This window comes from Electrona antarctica, assembly GCF_951216825.1.
Source record: "Electrona antarctica genome assembly, chromosome: 6".
Lineage (NCBI taxonomy): Eukaryota > Metazoa > Chordata > Actinopteri > Myctophiformes > Myctophidae > Electrona > Electrona antarctica.
In genome coordinates this window covers 36,748,042-36,765,424 of record NC_136811.1, presented here as the reverse complement: position 1 = coordinate 36,765,424, position 17,383 = coordinate 36,748,042, and the positions used below count along the sequence as shown (strand labels likewise).

At 45.5% G+C, this 17,383-nt stretch overlaps 1 protein-coding gene across 1 annotated transcript in view; it reads right to left on the bottom strand.

Annotated features, from left to right (window-relative positions):
- Positions 1-17,383, bottom strand: part of iglon5 (IgLON family member 5) — a gene marked incomplete at its 3' end in the record, with an annotated part of 118,606 nt that overhangs the window by 30,422 nt on the left and 70,801 nt on the right. The gene's annotated exons all lie outside the window — the stretch shown is intronic.

Below are 17,383 nucleotides of genomic sequence, written 5' to 3'. Positions count from 1 at the left end.
TAAACAGGCATGCAGGAGTCTGGGACACGCCAAGCATGCCGAGTGAGTCCAGCGAGAGAATAGATCAAGAAGAACAAGACTCTTGGAAGAATCGTGGTTTGATTACAAATAATAATGAGGGACTCAAAAATGTTATGCACATCATGGGATGCTGATCAAAACTCAAAAGACCTTCATACTGCAGTGCTAAATGGCCAAATGACTGCCTAACAGTTGTCAGTAGTGAAATAAAGGCTAAATTAATTAGCCTTAATTAATTATATCTCTGTGTGTGTGTGTGTGTGTGTGTGTGTGTGTGTGTGTGTGTGTGTGTGTGTGTGTGTGTGTGTGTGTGTGTGTGTGTGTGTGTGTGTGTGTGTGTGTGTGTGTGTGTGTGTGTGTGTGTGTGTCTATCTACAGTATGAAGATTCGTATGTTTTTGAGTGTTTGTGTCATACAGTATGTGCACAGGCATTGAGGTGCTTCTTAGGACGAACCCAATTTAATGTGTCTTCAATGCATTCAGGCATCCACTGAATGTGTGTGTGTGTGTGTGTGTGTGTGTGTGTGTGTGTGTGTGTGTGTGTGTGTGTGTGTGTGTGTGTGTGTGTGTGTGTGTGTGTGTGTGTGTGTGTGTGTGTGTGTGTGTGTGTGTGTGTGTGTGTGTGTGTGCGCGTGTGTGTGCGTGTGTGTGTGTGCGTGTGTGCACGTGTCTGTTTGCTTGCAAGGGACATGGGAGGCCGCAGTGAGAACTAATGGTGCCTCTAAAGAAAAGTGTCCCTGAATATAACCAGCTAAAAGCCATAATCACATTAGCGTGTGCCGTGGCTGGCACTTGCTGTAGTGCTGTCCAAGGATCACAGAAGTGGCACCATCCATTTGCACTCTCTCTCTCTCTCTCTCTCTCTCTCTCTCTCTCTCTCTCTCTCTCTCTCTCGGGGGCAGACTCTAGCACCTCAGCGGTTGTGTTCAATGCATGAAAATGTCACCATCTGTCTGTGTTTTCAAAGGTTAATTCTATGGAATAACCTTGTGTCGCGGCATCCATCCTCTTTGACACAGAGAGGGATGTCATGTCCTCCCCTGTTACCTTTCAAGTTCACTGTACTACTTTGGACTTTATTTAGGTTAATTCAATTCAGTTCCAGGGCTTGGGCCAGGCAGACGGGTGTGTCACACTGTCATAAATACAGCGTCCCATGCGCACAGAGTGACAAGCGTATGCACAAAACGATATCCTCAATCACACATGCACGCAGATGTTTGATTGAATGAATGATGTATCTATATGCATATGCCGAAAACTTGGTTAGGGCTACAAACCAACCGGGGAGCTATTCCCTATTCCCTACTCAATTCCCATTTTCACAGCTCAATTGGCACCTCACATTATAAAACCTGTATGAGCGTGCCTCTGCTCCGAGACGCTGCACGCCATGATAACCAGGTCAAAACATGCAGCCCGCACTTATTTTCACATGCCGAACCGCTATCCCAAACAAACACAACAGCTGCACGTTTACACATAGTATACTCTAGAGTCTAGAGCACAACCGGTGCCGGATTTTTGTTTAGTGTGAAGCTGATCCTGACATTGTAGACCACAGTATATATGTATGCACTATACAGTATATATATATATATATATATATATATATATTGGTGCTTTGGCATGGGGGGTCAGATCAACATATGGAATGAATTCTGTACTGGCCATATATGGAGCGTGTCTTGAGTATACAGGGTTTGATGAGGTCAGATCAACAAGAGTTGCTGCATGGTAGGCTCCGTATATGCAGATCTAGGTGATGATCCAGTCTTCTCCATGTATGGTTATCCAGGGTTAGATGAGGTCAGTGTCGTGATCTTCATACAGTATATGGAGATGGCCATATACAGCATGGTGGCCTGACGTGTCACGAGGCGTGATGTCATGAGGCGTATATGGAGGCATTAAGGGTCTCCATGATGTCACGTGACGTCATGAGGTCAGATTCACATATGGTGTGACGGACGCAGGACGTAGGATTTCATAGTAAATGCGACCTTTGGTCGCAACAAACACTTACAAACACTCCCTGCATGAGTTGCATCACTCTCTCCACCCTCTCAACCCTTCATTTGATCTCTTACCATCAGGCACAAGGCTTAGAGTACCATTAGCAAAAAAAGAAGGGTTTAGCAAAAAAGAATGGTTAGCTTAGAAGACTTTGTTTGTACCAACAACATTTGAAACAAGAAAGTGTTTAAATAGCTCTACCACCTAATCCCTACAGCCCATGATCACTGTTGCTGCGTTCTGGGAATGCATTTCACATAGTATTTTAATGCATTGTTTGTATTCATAATGATGTTTTTATTGTTGTACTGTACAGTATATGCCAGTGTGCCAAAGGCAAATTTCCATTTTATGTTAAATTATGTTAAATGGACAAACTGATTCTGCCAATGAAGATAAAGACAACTTTTTGTCTTTATCTTTATCTTCAACTGTACAAACAGCTAGGCATAAACTTAGTTATCCCCCACCCCCTTTCACCAACACTCATTCATGCCTCCGCACATCTGTGTGTAACCCCTTCTTCACCTCTGTCAGTCACTGGGACTGTTCGATGCACAATGCGGTTTGCTTTGACTTTGGTTGCAGCAGGTGAAGGTGATCACCCTGGCGATGAAAGAACGCAGCGGTTCTCAACATTTTCTGGACCAGGGCCCACTTGAAAATGGCGAAAGCATCTTTGGCCCTCCCCTCTGACCACTTAACCAGGCAGCCATTCAGGTGCCATAAGGCAAGCTATAAAAACAGGGAAAGCATCTGCGCTATTTTCGATTTTAGCGTTGGCTATTAAAAAGTAGTAGATATACAAGTTACTTTGTGCCGCGCTGTGAGCTTGTAGATTTGCTATTTTTGAACAGTTTTGAAACAATCTTGAAAGAACTACATGGTTTAGAAGGCATCTGTAGGCCTTAATGAGTTGTTATGGGGTCAGATGGGTAGGTGTGCTTTTTCAGAGCATGTTTATTTTTTATTTTTTTTTAAATGTATTTTTATTGAGGCTCTGAGATTTCACAACTGTTAACATAGGAAAACAACAAGAACCACAATACAGACATTACAATGCACAGACAAAAAACAAACATAAAAAATAAAAAAAAAGACAAAACGAGTACACCACAGTCTTGACATGATTACATTACAGGTCACCAGAGTCTTTGTTATTCACTACCGTTCAATAAGGTACATTGAAGCACAGTCTAGAAGGGTCCACTGTATCTAAGACTGGTTCCCATACCTTTGTGAACCCTTCCATGTTATCACGGAGGAGATAAGTCAGTTTCTCCAGAGGAACCACAGTCATTACCTCCTTGTAAGAGCATGTTTATTTTAATGATCAATCAATCGATTGTGTTCTGACATGGATCAATAGTAGTTGATCCCTCCATCCTATTTATTGATATTACACTGAAAGCTAATTTTTAATCAATACTATCTCAGTGTTTTGCCAACTATTTGGGGACCCACTTGCAAATTGTAATATCGCGTTCCACAGGTTGGGGAGCGCTGGCCTAAGGTGTGCGTCTGCAGCATCTCATTTAAACAGCTAAGCTGTGCCTGCCAAGTCAGCATCTTCTCATCACCTCAAAACACCCTCAGAGTCCTGCACAGGCTCCCTGAGGAACTCCTTAACAACGGTGCATGAAAAACACCTGGCCGAGTGACAGGAAACACATACAATGCCAGAGTACATTATGATACAATCAATACAACTTCAGCCCTTACGGGTCCATTTTTTACATTCGCTGAGTTAAATTTCCACTCAGCGTTTTTTTTTGGTGTTGGCACAACTTTTATTCGTCCCTTTGGGGAAAGTTGTTTGAGGACACTTCATTGATGTGCAAAACACAGAGGATGTGACCAAAAACACAAGACAGTAAACAAACAGTACAAAGGCAAGAAGGTGCTAATGTACAGTAAGTCTGAGGGGAACTCTCTAACTAAGGGTTCCCATAAGACTAATAGTCTGGTCCAAACTGATTCTGCCAAAGTTGTATGTTGTATGTTATGCACTTCTGCCATTTACTACATGACATTTGATACTCACACACAGTACAATCTTGTTCATGTATCCATTTGTGAATATGAGATTGTACAAATGTCACCAAATGCATACCCGCCAACACTCCTGCCAAGACCCATTTCTCCTGCACGATTCCTGCGCCTCAATTAAACCTGCTTTTCTCCTGCTTTTGGGGGATTTCACCCTTTTTGCGTGGTCAGCCCGGCCCATATAGCCCCCTGCAGCCACGCCCATAATGTTAATTTGCGTAGTTCCTTGGATTTTTAATATGCAAATCACCATGGCTCTCTCTCTCTCTCTCCATTTCACTCTCAGAATTAAATGAACACGCTGGATTTTACAGTGGAAAGGCGATGCTTTATGTGCTTGGCCGCGGCTGGAGTACAGCATACATACAGTATATATATCGTAAGGGCATTGCATTCAGCATGTGAATAGGTAAATTATGAATAACCTTGGTGCTGTTGTTTGGTGGTGAGCACTGCAGTGGGGTTCTTTCTTTTTTCTTTCTCAGGAAGATCCCGGGTCCTCATGAGCCAGAGGGGTTACTGTTAGTATGGATGGTTGCATATTGAATTTCTGAGGCTACCGCCGTCTACGGCTGATACAGTCTATATGCTGGCTATCTCTTGTCCTTGATGTGACCTGGTCTTCTGGCACAGCATCAGCACACGCACGCACGCACACACGCACGCACGCACGCACGCACGCACGCACGCACGCACGCACGCACGCACGCACGCACAAACACACACACACACATGCGCACACACATCCGCACACACACACACAAACATTCATGCCCGCAAGCATCTCAAGCCTCATCGACTCCTTCGACCGCATGGACATTGAGCTGAGCCCCAGGTCTGGATTTGAACTGCGCTATCACCCGGGTAAAAATGTGTACCTGTTCTGGATAGGCCCACAGGGAGGAGTAGGAAAACAATAGCCAGCAGCTGTAGTCATTCCATCAATAAATGTGTGTTCTTTTTTTCTCGCTCTTTCGCTGTTGCTCTTTATCACGTTGTAGGTAGCACTTATTACTCATCCGAGGGAAGCATTTCATGTCAGTTGCCACCAGTGTGCAGAGATATTCATGTACAGTATGTCTCATGTTGTCTTGTGGTCAATAAGACCACTTACTACCTACTGAATAATAATAATAATAATATTAACAACAACAATTCCAATGGCTGCTTGCAGAGCAGCCATGAAGCATTTATTACATCAGTTGACGCTCAGCCTTTTTAATTTAAATATTTGATATGCATGTATTAGATTAGGCCATGGAGGACCCTGGAGTGTAGAAATGGATTAAAATACGAGGGTATTTTAGTTACAGACACAAAAGGATCTCAGTGGGACGCCCTGGAAACCGCTGAAGAACGCCCTGCGGGTCCCAGGACCCCAAGTTGAGAACCACTGTGTAATGTAGTTTGTATTCTCTTGACTCTTGCATGCACCCCAATCATAACTGCATCTGTGACCAGATTTCTGACTTAGCTGTAACACTTTAGTCATCACTGTTATTGCCCTTGACGATCAAATAAACACAGAAGAAAGAGTTACTTCTAAAAGCCTGATAGGCCTCAAGACGGATAATGGCAAGGGAGTTAATTAAACCCATAATAATGAACCTTGTTAATGGGAGTTTCCACCATTTGGAAACTGAAGCGAAAGGGAATGAGGCAAATCAACAAAATGAAACACATTTTTCTAAAGAGAATGATGTGCTACACAGAATGACAAAAATCAATACAATAGAGCTGAGTAATGTCCAAAGGGCCGTTCACACTGAGCACTATAACTATATAATATAACTATATCGTTCAACATTGTATTTGTTATACTGTAGTTTTTTGAAAATATAGATTTTTAAAACTATATTTTCATAGAGCTCAGTGTGAATGGGGTATCCTATAGTGGTACTGTGAGAGTAGCAATAGTAACAGCAGTTGTAGGTCCTACATGTGAATAGATACAGTAGCAGAAGCACTTATTATAGTATCATACAGTAGTAGTAAAAGAAAATGGATACTTTGTCGACTGACCAACGTGATGTCGGATGACAAAGACGTTGTGTGTTTTAGACGGAAAATAAGTGAAAATAAGTCAACATTTGTGTCCATTTGGAAATACATCATTTTAGTCGTCCGACATGTTTGTTTAACAAAGTATAAAGTAGCCTTACGGGTAATTCAGACCACTGTAATTTTTCTCTACAATGCTCCGTCGTATGACGGTGACCAGACGCAAAACGCGGCGCATCCGTGCTGCGTTGTGAGCTTGTACGTCGGCTATTTTCGGCATGCAGCACCATTGTATGACAAATCGGGGCTCAAGGCGGTTTTGTCTCGCTGCTGCAAATCTTGGGTCTGAACTAGGCTATGAGGAGAGTGATGTGGGGGTCATAGAGAGAGAATACAGCCACGTGGCGGGCCAGAGAGTGAGACAGTGCAAAGGCACACCCGCATAATTAACAGCGGCATGCTGCAGCCAATTAAATATTTACAGAGGCACTTCCCTTCGACACCTTGATGATGAAGAGAGGCAACCCGAGGATTATCAGATGCCGGGAGCCTCAGGCAGGGAGCGATGGAGGGGGGATTTAAACATTAACCGCCAAATACAGTAGATAGTTACCCCTTTTCCTTCCTTGTTTGATCCCATTAACGGACAGCCCTGGCTCTAAACCCTTGTCCACCTCATCTGAAGCCCCCATTCCTCTGACACCCCCCTCCTCCACCCCTCAGCAGACCTTCTTCCTCCCTACTTCCAGGCTCTGCTCCTCCATCGCCCCTCCTCCACCTGTTATTGATGAAAGCACTCCCCACTGCTTTTTCCTCTGCACCTGCTGCACTGCCACCTTTCACTGGGCCAGTGGAGAGTGAGTGGTGCCAGAGAGTGAGTCACGCACGCACGCACGCACGCACGCACGCACGCACGCACGCACGCACGCACACACACACACACGGCTCGCTCCAACAGCCAAGCAAGATGGATATATACAGGTAGCCCACCACTCACAATGGCCGGGCGAGACGAAATGGATGCCAGCGGGATTCCACCTGACAGGAAATCTAAGAAGTGTCAGAGAAGTCATGGTGAATGAATTGTTTTGAGTTTCTAAAGTAAGGTAATCCAGCCCCCCCCCCCCCCCCAAATGCTGGATGAACAACAAAAATGCTGTGGCGGTAGCAGCCAGAAGGGAGCTTATTTGGATGATGTTGAATTCTCACATGTGTGTTCTGGCACTTGAGTGGAGCTGTTTGGAAGTTTAGCTGCCTGTCATTTGAGGTCATAGATCACAACAGCCTTTAAAACGGAGGGCACGTTTATATCACACATCACAATTCAACTGGTCATCGTGCTGCCACTCAAACAACATTTTACTGCCGGAGGGGCTTTTATCTGAAACGCGGGTCAAAGCCATCAACGTTGTCTTCTGTATGGAACACACTGTAACGGCCTTCAGTGTCTAGCTGTGAAATACACGGTCGCACCAGAGTGTTGACATCTGCCCCTTTCTTTTATAGCACACAGGCTGCATCCACAATTCTGCCTCTGCAGCCTCTCACCAAATGCAGACCATTTACCATCCCTCCCTCCCCTCTCTTCTGCCATCTCCCTCCCTCTCTCTCCCATGCTTCCCTCGCTCTCTCGCCCTCCCTCTCGCTAATCCCTCTTCACACATCAATCAATAGAGCACTGCAGAGTGCACGGAGCCATACAGTACTCAATGCACCAGTTGTACAACTTCAATGGGCGGCCACAGATCTTTACCATTGAATCAAGCGTTGCTGGTAGAAAAAGCAGAGCGCCTCTAACACCAGGGACGCTCCCCGAACCTGCTGTTCTTTTACCCCCCATTTTCCTTGGACTGAAGCCGAAACCCCTTAGCACTGCTGAAATCAATACTGTAGTTAAACTGTTACTTCCTTTTCCCAGTGAGTGCACACGCGCACGCTCCTCACACAGGGCCATGTAGACCTGCCTGTGCACAGGTAATTTGACAGATTTGCAGAGAAGTGCTGTCGTGGCTTTTAAAGATGTAGCTTAAAATACTCATTCCCTCGGACAAATCTTGCGGCGAAAGAGCATCCTCTGACAATAATGCACTTTGCAGCAGCAAGGCCCGACGCAGGAAAGGATTACAATTCCTATATGTAATATAACAGTAGTACGGGGCCTTGGGCAGAGAATAAATCCAGGTTATCTGAGATGTGGACTCCTGCTTCGGCTTTATGATATATTGTTGATGTAACATGATATAAATAGCACTTCACCCTCTCTTGAGCTTATGATACAATAGAATACACTATTTGCCATAAATCAGCCCTCCAGCTGTCCAATCAGGATTGTTTATAGGCATGGATTGTATTTTTACTGTTTTTTACTGTTTTAAGACATAGAATTATTCAAACACTATAAATAAAGGATGTCTAACTTCACACATATAACTTCCAGCTCGTTCACCGGGTCATTGTAGAGCTGTTTGTTAATGTGGGAATGGATGAAATGGCTTCAGTGTCAGGGAAACATTTTGGCAGTGGCATATGGCTTATCCTGTAGTTTAAGAATCTACAATAAAAACAGCAATTACTGGGTGATGCTGACAGGAGACAAAGAAGCACAATAGCTTGGGAATAGCTAGTTGTTTTTGATGGAGCCATTGGCTACAAAAAGGAATCGTAGAAAATGACAGTGTCAAAACATCAGCTGAGTGTTGAGTGCAACGTGGTGAAAGACCACTGTGACTGCATGTGTGACAAGTGATTAACTGTCATCAGTCATCTAGGACAGGGGTTCTCAACCCGTGGGTCGCGACCCCTCGGGGGGTCGCCAAATTATTTTAGGGGGTCCCCAAATTATTTTCCAAAAAAAAAAAAAAAAAAAAAAAACGTTTTTTTTTTAAATTTTATTTTCACGATTTTTCAAAAATAGCAGACCTACAAGCTCGTAGCGCGCCACTCGGTGGCGCGCTATGAGCTTGTAGATCTGCTATTTTTAAATAGCTAAATTATAACAATGCTTAAAACACCAAAAGGGGTTCCCGCCCAAAATGGTTTAAGGTTATTGTAGCAGTCAATTTATATTGGGGGTCGGGAGGGGGCGGGGTGGGGGTCCCGAGACGTTGCCAAAGCATTTTCGGGGGTCCCCGGCCAAAAAGGTTGAGAACCCCTGATCTAGGACAGTGATTTTCAAACCTTTTGTGACCGAGGCACACAACAATGGGCAAGTAAAGACAAAATCACACCTCTATTCGTAGCAAAATGGTCTACAAGCTCGCAACAAGTTACATTGCAACAGCTTAGCTAGCCTATTTTTTTTATATAGTGTGGAAAAAAATAAAATAACAGTTTGACAACAGATGAGAAAATAATGACACTGGCAGAACCATAATCATGCCATCTTCCTTCCCCAACAAATAAATGCCCAAAGTGCTGAAAACCCACATTAAATATTGAACAAAGTGCAGTTTCAACGTTTAGCTGAATAAAAGATTCCATTTAGCATTTGTTTTTTTGTGTGTGGGTGCATGAGCCTTCGGCACATTATCACTGACTTTGCTTATTCATTTTCCTATCACTATTCATTTCCTGCTGATGACAGGCTTCTGTTCAAATATGCAAAATACGTAAATATGCTCAAACAGCGCAATAAGACAAGTTAATTGAGAAGACTGAATGGAGGGCGATTAGTTGTTGTCTGAACCCGCCATGGAAACGACTCAACGAGCAATCTAAAATAAGTAATCATGACATTTTCTTTGTCTTTGCCATTTCTTTTTTTTTGTCCACAGGACACCAACAACAATTTCACATCACATGCTCCAGTCTCAATGAATGCATGGTTTTTCTGTGCGAGTGTGTCTGCATGTGTGAGTAGAGTGCATATATTATGTGCTGGTATGCGTGCATGTTCTTTTTTTGGTTTGTTTTTTGCATGCGTGTGTGGGGGCTGAGTTGAGGGGTTGTTCTGGGGGCTAGTGGGGTCTACACATCTTAGACTCCTACTACCTGCACTGATGGCGGGGGTATTTGGCGGGGTGAGTTGGTGATGGAGCAAGGATGAAAAGAGAAGAGGAGGGGACGAGAGAATAGAGAGGGCTGGAGGTAGAGCAGAAAGAGTAGCGGGGTGGGGATGAGGTAAGGGCCAGAACCCAGGAGGAGTAAGGTGCTGTCAGGATAATTCACAGCACCAGCATTCGCTGCTATAAGAACAAAACAGAATTACCTCAGGGAGCAGAAATCAGCTAACACCTGCTTAGGAGGGAGAGCTCCTGAGGGAGGCACGGCGAGAGGAGGGGGAGAGAGTATGAGGGAGGAGGGAGGGAGGAAGGTATGGTGCAATGCACTAAGATGGTGGCAAGTACAGATGAAGTGAGGCATGTAAGTACAGGTGTGTGTGTGTGTGTGTGTGTGTGTGTGTGTGTGTGTGTGTGTGTGTGTGTGTGTGTGTGTGTGTGTGTGTGTGTGTGTGTGTGTGTGTGTGTGTGTGTGTGTGTGTGTGTGTGTGTGTGTGTGTGTGTGTGTGTGTGTGTGTGAGAGAGAGAGTTTGCACTTGCTTGTACTTTTGTACGTGGGATGTGCATATATCTGTACAGCATGTTTGAGTGTGCACACATGGCTGTATGCTTGTGAGTCGTGTGTATGAATGTGTGTATGCATGAGCGTGTTTGCATACAGTACACGACACGTGTGTGCTTTTTGATTGTGGCTGGCTGTGCCTAGAGCTCTGCTTACAGCTGTGGTTGGGACTGATTTGCATTCTGAAACGCAGTAGTTCTTGCCATTGTTGCTCCACTGCTGTGACTCGGCTCTGCTAGCTTGTATCCACTATGCCAGTGATGTTTGACTAAGGCTGTGTTGAAGAGCCAATGGCAGACATTCAACTCCCACAAAACTTTTGTTTGCTGCTGAAGTCTTGGTCTGCATGTTACTCTGCTTTTGAACTAGTTTTACTAACATCAAAACAACAGTTAAACTGTTGTTTTGGCCACCTGAATGGGATGAAAAATGCAATGGGTTTGAATCTCTCTCTCTCTCTCTCTCTCTCTCTCTCTCTCTCTCTCTCTCTCTCTGAAATCCACTGAAAATAAATTGGCTCAGAGCCCTAAAAGTCAGAACCCTAAAGGTTGGTGTCGGAACGGGAAACAAAAAATGGCTGCCGGTTCTGTGAAAGCAACAAGGTTCCAAGAATCTAGAACGGATCCCATTCTACAACCAAAGTTCTTTTGGTGGAAAAGGGGCCTCAGACACACAGATGGAAAAACAGAGAGTTCACTTATTGTGAGCCAGATGAGACCACAGCTTGCTTTGGCAGCGACACAACGCTGTTGCCACTCTGTTGCAGAAAAACCATAGCCATTCCCTGACCCGACTGTCCAAAGTGTCCTCCTTCCAGGCAAAGCAATGACATGTTTTTAGTATTTCTTCTGAAAAGCTATTGCATTTTAAAGGAGCAATTGGTGGGATGACCTTTTACGCAGAGCCTGGTAGTCGATGGTCACTGAAGGGGCGCTTGTTTTACAGGCGACTGGATTAAGGTTGGTGAGGGGTCCGTTAAAACGACCGGATTAAGGTTGGTGAGGGGTCCGTTAAAACGACCGGATTAAGGTTGGTGAGGGATGCACTGCTCCGTGCTTGTGGTTATGCTTAGATTAGGGTTTGAGGTAGGTTGTAGCCGGTGGTGTAAAACAAGCCCCATCAGCGCCCATCGAAACCGAGGCTCTGCGTAAAAGATATTCCCGCAATTGATGGCAGGCCCATTTCCTCCTTTGCAGTTGAGTGGTAGCAAAGAATCTGACCGTCTCAGACTTTATATAACGAGCAGAAAAAAGGCAGACTAGAAGAAAGGCCAAAAAATACAACAACTCAATAACATCACATGATCACTGGCCTCTGTCTTTTGAAGTAAAGGTCAGTTAATGTGTCATCGTCTGGCCGAAGAGGGAAACCAGCATGTGATTGGTTACTTGGAGGAGGTAGAAGCTAAACTTGGCTATGATGTAATCCCAGGTGGGCTGTGCCATTGGTGGATCTGTCAGCTCCCGTTCCTGATTAAGCTGTTGAACTGAAGCTTAAGGCTACAGAGAAATATGAAGAAATCAGGGGCATAACTAAAGCTGCAAAAACGAAGTTGTGTAATTAAATACAACGCCACTGGCTAATCTGTCATTTAATTTATCTTCAAACATCAGTTGCTTTTGTTTTCGTTATTCTCTGGAATATGAGCTGCATAACCCACAGAGGTGGAGACGGGTGATTAATCTTTCATAGCACTGTTAAAAACGTAAACAAATTTCCAAGTCACCGGAAGTTATTAGGAGCCTGTCTCCTTGGAGCTGTTTACATTGGATTAATGCCCTGACATGTGCACAGCTGGAAGTGATCTCTAACATCTGTAAAATGAAAGAATGAGCTCATTGAGTAGCACGAACAACTGCAATGGCATGTACAATTGTACATACATACATGTATGTATAGAGATGTGGAAAATACAGTATATACCACAATAATACATTCCCCAAATTGTGCAAACACTAGCCCTCGCTCATTTGTATTATTGTCCAACGGTTTGGTCTAGTGCTGCCAAAAAAGGATTTAGGAACATTTCAAATGGTCTAAAATATAGAGCTGCACACATTGCTCTGTGCTGTACAAAAAGAACAAAGCATGGCACTTTGGGATGGCCTTTGGTGGAGGCAGGCCCGGATCAACGCCCCGTTACACATTACATGTTCTAATAATAATAATAATAATAATAATAATAATAAATCTTTATTTGTATAGCACCTTTCATGACATGAAATGCAGCTCAAAGTGCTTTACAGAGCAATGAAGAGAGAAAAAAAGAAAAAAGAAAAGCAAGGCATAAACATTAAAAAACAAGAGCAGTAATGCAATACAGTGAGGACATATACAAAATAAATAAAAAAAAACAAATCAAGTTTGTTCCACGCCGTCGGCCCGTAGAAGCAAAAAGCTGCTTCCCCGTATTTTTTAGTTGCCATTTTTTTAGGCAAAGCGAGCAGGCCAGCAGTGGAAGACCTTAGGGGGCGGTTTGGGACATATTTAGGCAGGCAGTCATGTAGGTAGGAAGGTGCGAGACCATTGAGAGCTTTATAAACAAGTAAAATAATTTTAAAATCAATCCTAAAAACAACCGGAAGCCAGTGCAATGAAGCCAAAACTGGAGTAATATGTTCTCTCATCTTAGTTCTAGTTAAAACTCTGGCTGCTGCATTTTGGACAAGTTGTAATCTGTCAGTTGTTTTTTTTCTAAGAAGCACACATTCACACACCGACGGTGGTGGCAACCATCAACACTTTCCTTGCGGAACCCGCTAAACCCGTCTTTTGTTTTATATGTTTAATTTGCCGTTTTTGTCAGGTGAAACCACCTGACAAAAACTCATAGACAACCTTTCTAGCCCTAGTCATACTGACGGCCTAGCCTGATTGGCTCCTCTGGCCAATGGGACACCAAGCCACCAGGCAAAGTTGCCCTCTGGCCAATAGGAAGGGGAGAGGCAAATATCCCTGGCAGCCACGCAGGCAGCAGAGAAGCAGAAGCATGCTCACACTCACGGGGTGACGGGGAAGGAAGAGCTCGTGCCGATACAGCGCTGGAGGGGGGAGGGGGGGGGGACACAACGGAGACAGCGCTTCTTTCACCTGACAAATATCACTATGTGATCATTTCTTGTTTGATAACTTTTAGGACGTACATGGTTTCCATCGGATATCGTGACGAGGATGACACTTTAGGATGATGTCACCGGAAATCACGTAACCTATCACTGGCTTGCAGGGGCTTCTGGGAAGTTGAGCCTCAATGCATTCCAACAGCCAATGGCGGCGCAGAGCGGAGCTCTCCTCCTTCGCTCTTTGTTGTTGACCGGCAGTTTGGATTACTTTTCAACACGACGACAAACGATCACAACATTTCAAGGTGGATCTTCGTGAAACGTAAATGCGAGACCGGGCGATGCTTCAAAGGTTAGTGTAAATCCCTGCAGTGAACCTTATATCACGGTATAATCAATTCTCCAGTGAACCTTATATCACGGTATAATCAATTCTCCAGGGAGAGTGTTAAGGCACCAACCTGCCCATCGGGAGCAGCCAGGGGTTCCGTCAACTTCCGTATCTTGCTCAAGGAAACTTCGAGACTCAGCCAAGGGGAGCCGCGGATCGAACCGTGAACCATCCGGCAACCAGATGGTCGCTCTAGCTCCTGAGAACCCCCCCCCCCCCCCCCATGAGCTCAAAACACACCTGTGCAAGTGCAAGTACAAGCCTGTGAGCGCTTCTGAAATGCACGCACGCACGCACGCACGCACGCACGCACGCACGCACGCACGCACGCACGCACGCACGCACGCACGCACGCACGCACGCACGCACGCACGCACGCACACACACACACACACACACACACACACACACACACACACACACACACACACACACACACACACACACACACAGTACACAAGCACTCAAATACACCTCATTTACACAGACATGTGTAACACCCAGGATTAGAAGGCAGGTCTCCCGCATGGGAAAGCAAACATAAACAGCTCATATAAGAGGGAGCTATTAGGCTTATGAGCTGACAGGCCTACTCGGTTACATCCACCCCCTCTTATCTATTAGGCTTATGAGCCGACAGGCCTACTCGGTTACACCCACCCCCTATGAGCTGACAGGCCTACTCGGTTACACCCACCCCCTCTATGAGCTGACAGGCCTACTGGGTTACACCCACCCCCTATGAGCTGACAGGCCTACTGGGTTACATCCACCCCCTCTATGAGCTGACAGGCCTACTGGGTTACATCCACCCCCTCTATGAGCTGACAGGCCTACTGGGTTACATCCACCCCCTCTATGAGCTGACAGGCCTACTCGGTTACATCCACCCCCTCTATGAGCTGACAGGCCTACTCGGTTACATCCACCCCCTCTATGAGCTGACAGGCCTACTCGGTTACATCCACCCCCTCTATGAGCTGACAGGCCTACTCGGTTACATCCACCCCCTCTATGAGCTGACAGGCCTACTGGGTTACATCCACCCCCTCTATGAGCTGACAGGCCTACTCGGTTACATCCACCCCCTCTATGAGCTGACAGGCCTACTCGGTTACATCCACCCCCTCTATGAGCTGACAGGCCTACTCGGTTACATCCACCCCCTCTATGAGCTGACAGGCCTACTGGGTTACATCCACCCCCTCTATGAGCTGACAGGCCTCCTCGGTTACATCCACCCCCTTATGAGCTGACAGGCCTACTCGGTTACATCCACCCCCTCTTATCTATTAGGCTTATGAGCCGACAGGCCTACTCGGTTACATCCACCCCCTCTATTAGGCTTATGAGCTGACAGGCCTACTCGGTTACATCCACCCCCTCTATGAGCTGACAGGCCTACTCGGTTACATCCACCCCCTCTTTGACCTCCTTATGAGCTGACAGGCCTACTGGGTTACATCCACCCCCTCTTTGACCTCCTTATGAGCTGACAGGCCTACTCGGTTACATCCACCCCCTCTTTGACCTCCTTATGAGCTGACAGGCCTACTCGGTTACGTCCACCCCCTCTATTAGGCTTATGAGCTGACAGGCCTACTCGGTTACGTCCACCCCCTCTTTGACCTCCTTATGAGCTGACAGGCCTACTCGGTTACGTCCACCCCCTCTTTGACCTCCTTATGAGCTGACAGGCCTACTCGGTTACGTCCACCCCCTCTTTGACCTCCTTATGAGCTGACAGGCCTACTCGGTTACATCCACCCCCTCTTTGACCTCCTTATGAGCTGACAGGCCTACTCGGTTACGTCCACCCCCTCTTTGACCTCCTTATGAGCTGACAGGCCTACTCGGTTACATCCACCCCCTCTTTGACCTCCTTATGAGCTGACAGGCCTACTCGGTTACGTCCACCCCCTCTTTGACCTCCTTATGAGCTGACAGGCCTACTCGGTTACATCCACCCCCTCTTTGACCTCCTTATGAGCTGACAGGCCTACTCGGTTACGTCCACCCCCTCTTTGACCTCCTTATGAGCTGACAGGCCTACTCGGTTACATCCACCCCCTCTTTGACCTCCTTATGAGCTGACAGGCCTACTCGGTTACATCCACCCCCTCTTTGACCTCCTTATGAGCTGACAGGCCTACTCGGTTACATCCACCCCCTCTTTGACCTCCTTATGAGCTGACAGGCCTACTCGGTTACGTCCACCCCCTCTTTGACCTCCTTATGAGCTGACAGGCCTACTCGGTTACGTCCACCCCCTCTTTGACCTCCTTGGGCAGCGTTCTGTCACCTGAACTTAAGATGCTGTCCACATCCAGAGCAGAAACAAAATGGAAGATTGTGCATATTTCATACCTATTACTTTCAACAGACTGCAAAAGGACGAGCCATCGAACATGACAATATTAATAATACAACAGCATGCAGCTGCCAGAATTCATTGTGCGAGTCAAAGAGTGTAAACAAAAATTTAACTCCAGTGAATGTTTATTTTGCTTAGCAAGGATGTTTGCAAAAAATCCTCAGACATTAGCTGAAGCTCTGTGACCTTTGAGGAGTGCTTTCTTTTCAAGCTGCAGGCAAATGTGGGGGAAATAAATTACATAAAGCTATTTTTTACTTCTGTTCAGCACAATAGCCACCTTACTGCATTTCCATTAATTTATTGTTCAACATGTAGAACATGTTCCTATAGCTAAGAACAGACATTTGTTACCTACTCAGATTATTTCATGCTACACAAATCCTAACCTTTTTACAAGCCGTCTTGTTATCTTTAGTCATTTCGTATGGAAATGGAGCTGGTTTGATCTCCAAATGGCCCAGCAAAACATTAGCCATATGTTTGGTCTTGACATTCACACGAGATTCTGGAATACTGAATGAAAGTCTGGGCCTTAAGAGATAACTCATAGTCCATTAAGTAGGCAAGCAAAGCAATGAATGAACTGCCAGGGACAGAGGAAAGAGAGGGGAGCCTGATTTATATGTTGTTTCACCCAGTGCTGGGTGCCGAAAATAACAGATCTGTGCAAGCACAACGTGTTGCAGATTGGCCATGTCCGGGGCAACACCAGCGCACAACAATGTGTAAATCAAGGCGGAGAGTATAGTGACACATTACTGTAATTTAATAATTTTCCCAGACTTTGGGCCCTATTATGCGTGTCTTAAGTACCAGGTCTTATTACTTAACTTAAGACCTGGAGGCGTGATCAATGCCATTTGGCTATTCTGAGTGGCCAAACAGCATTGACCACGCCTCCAGGT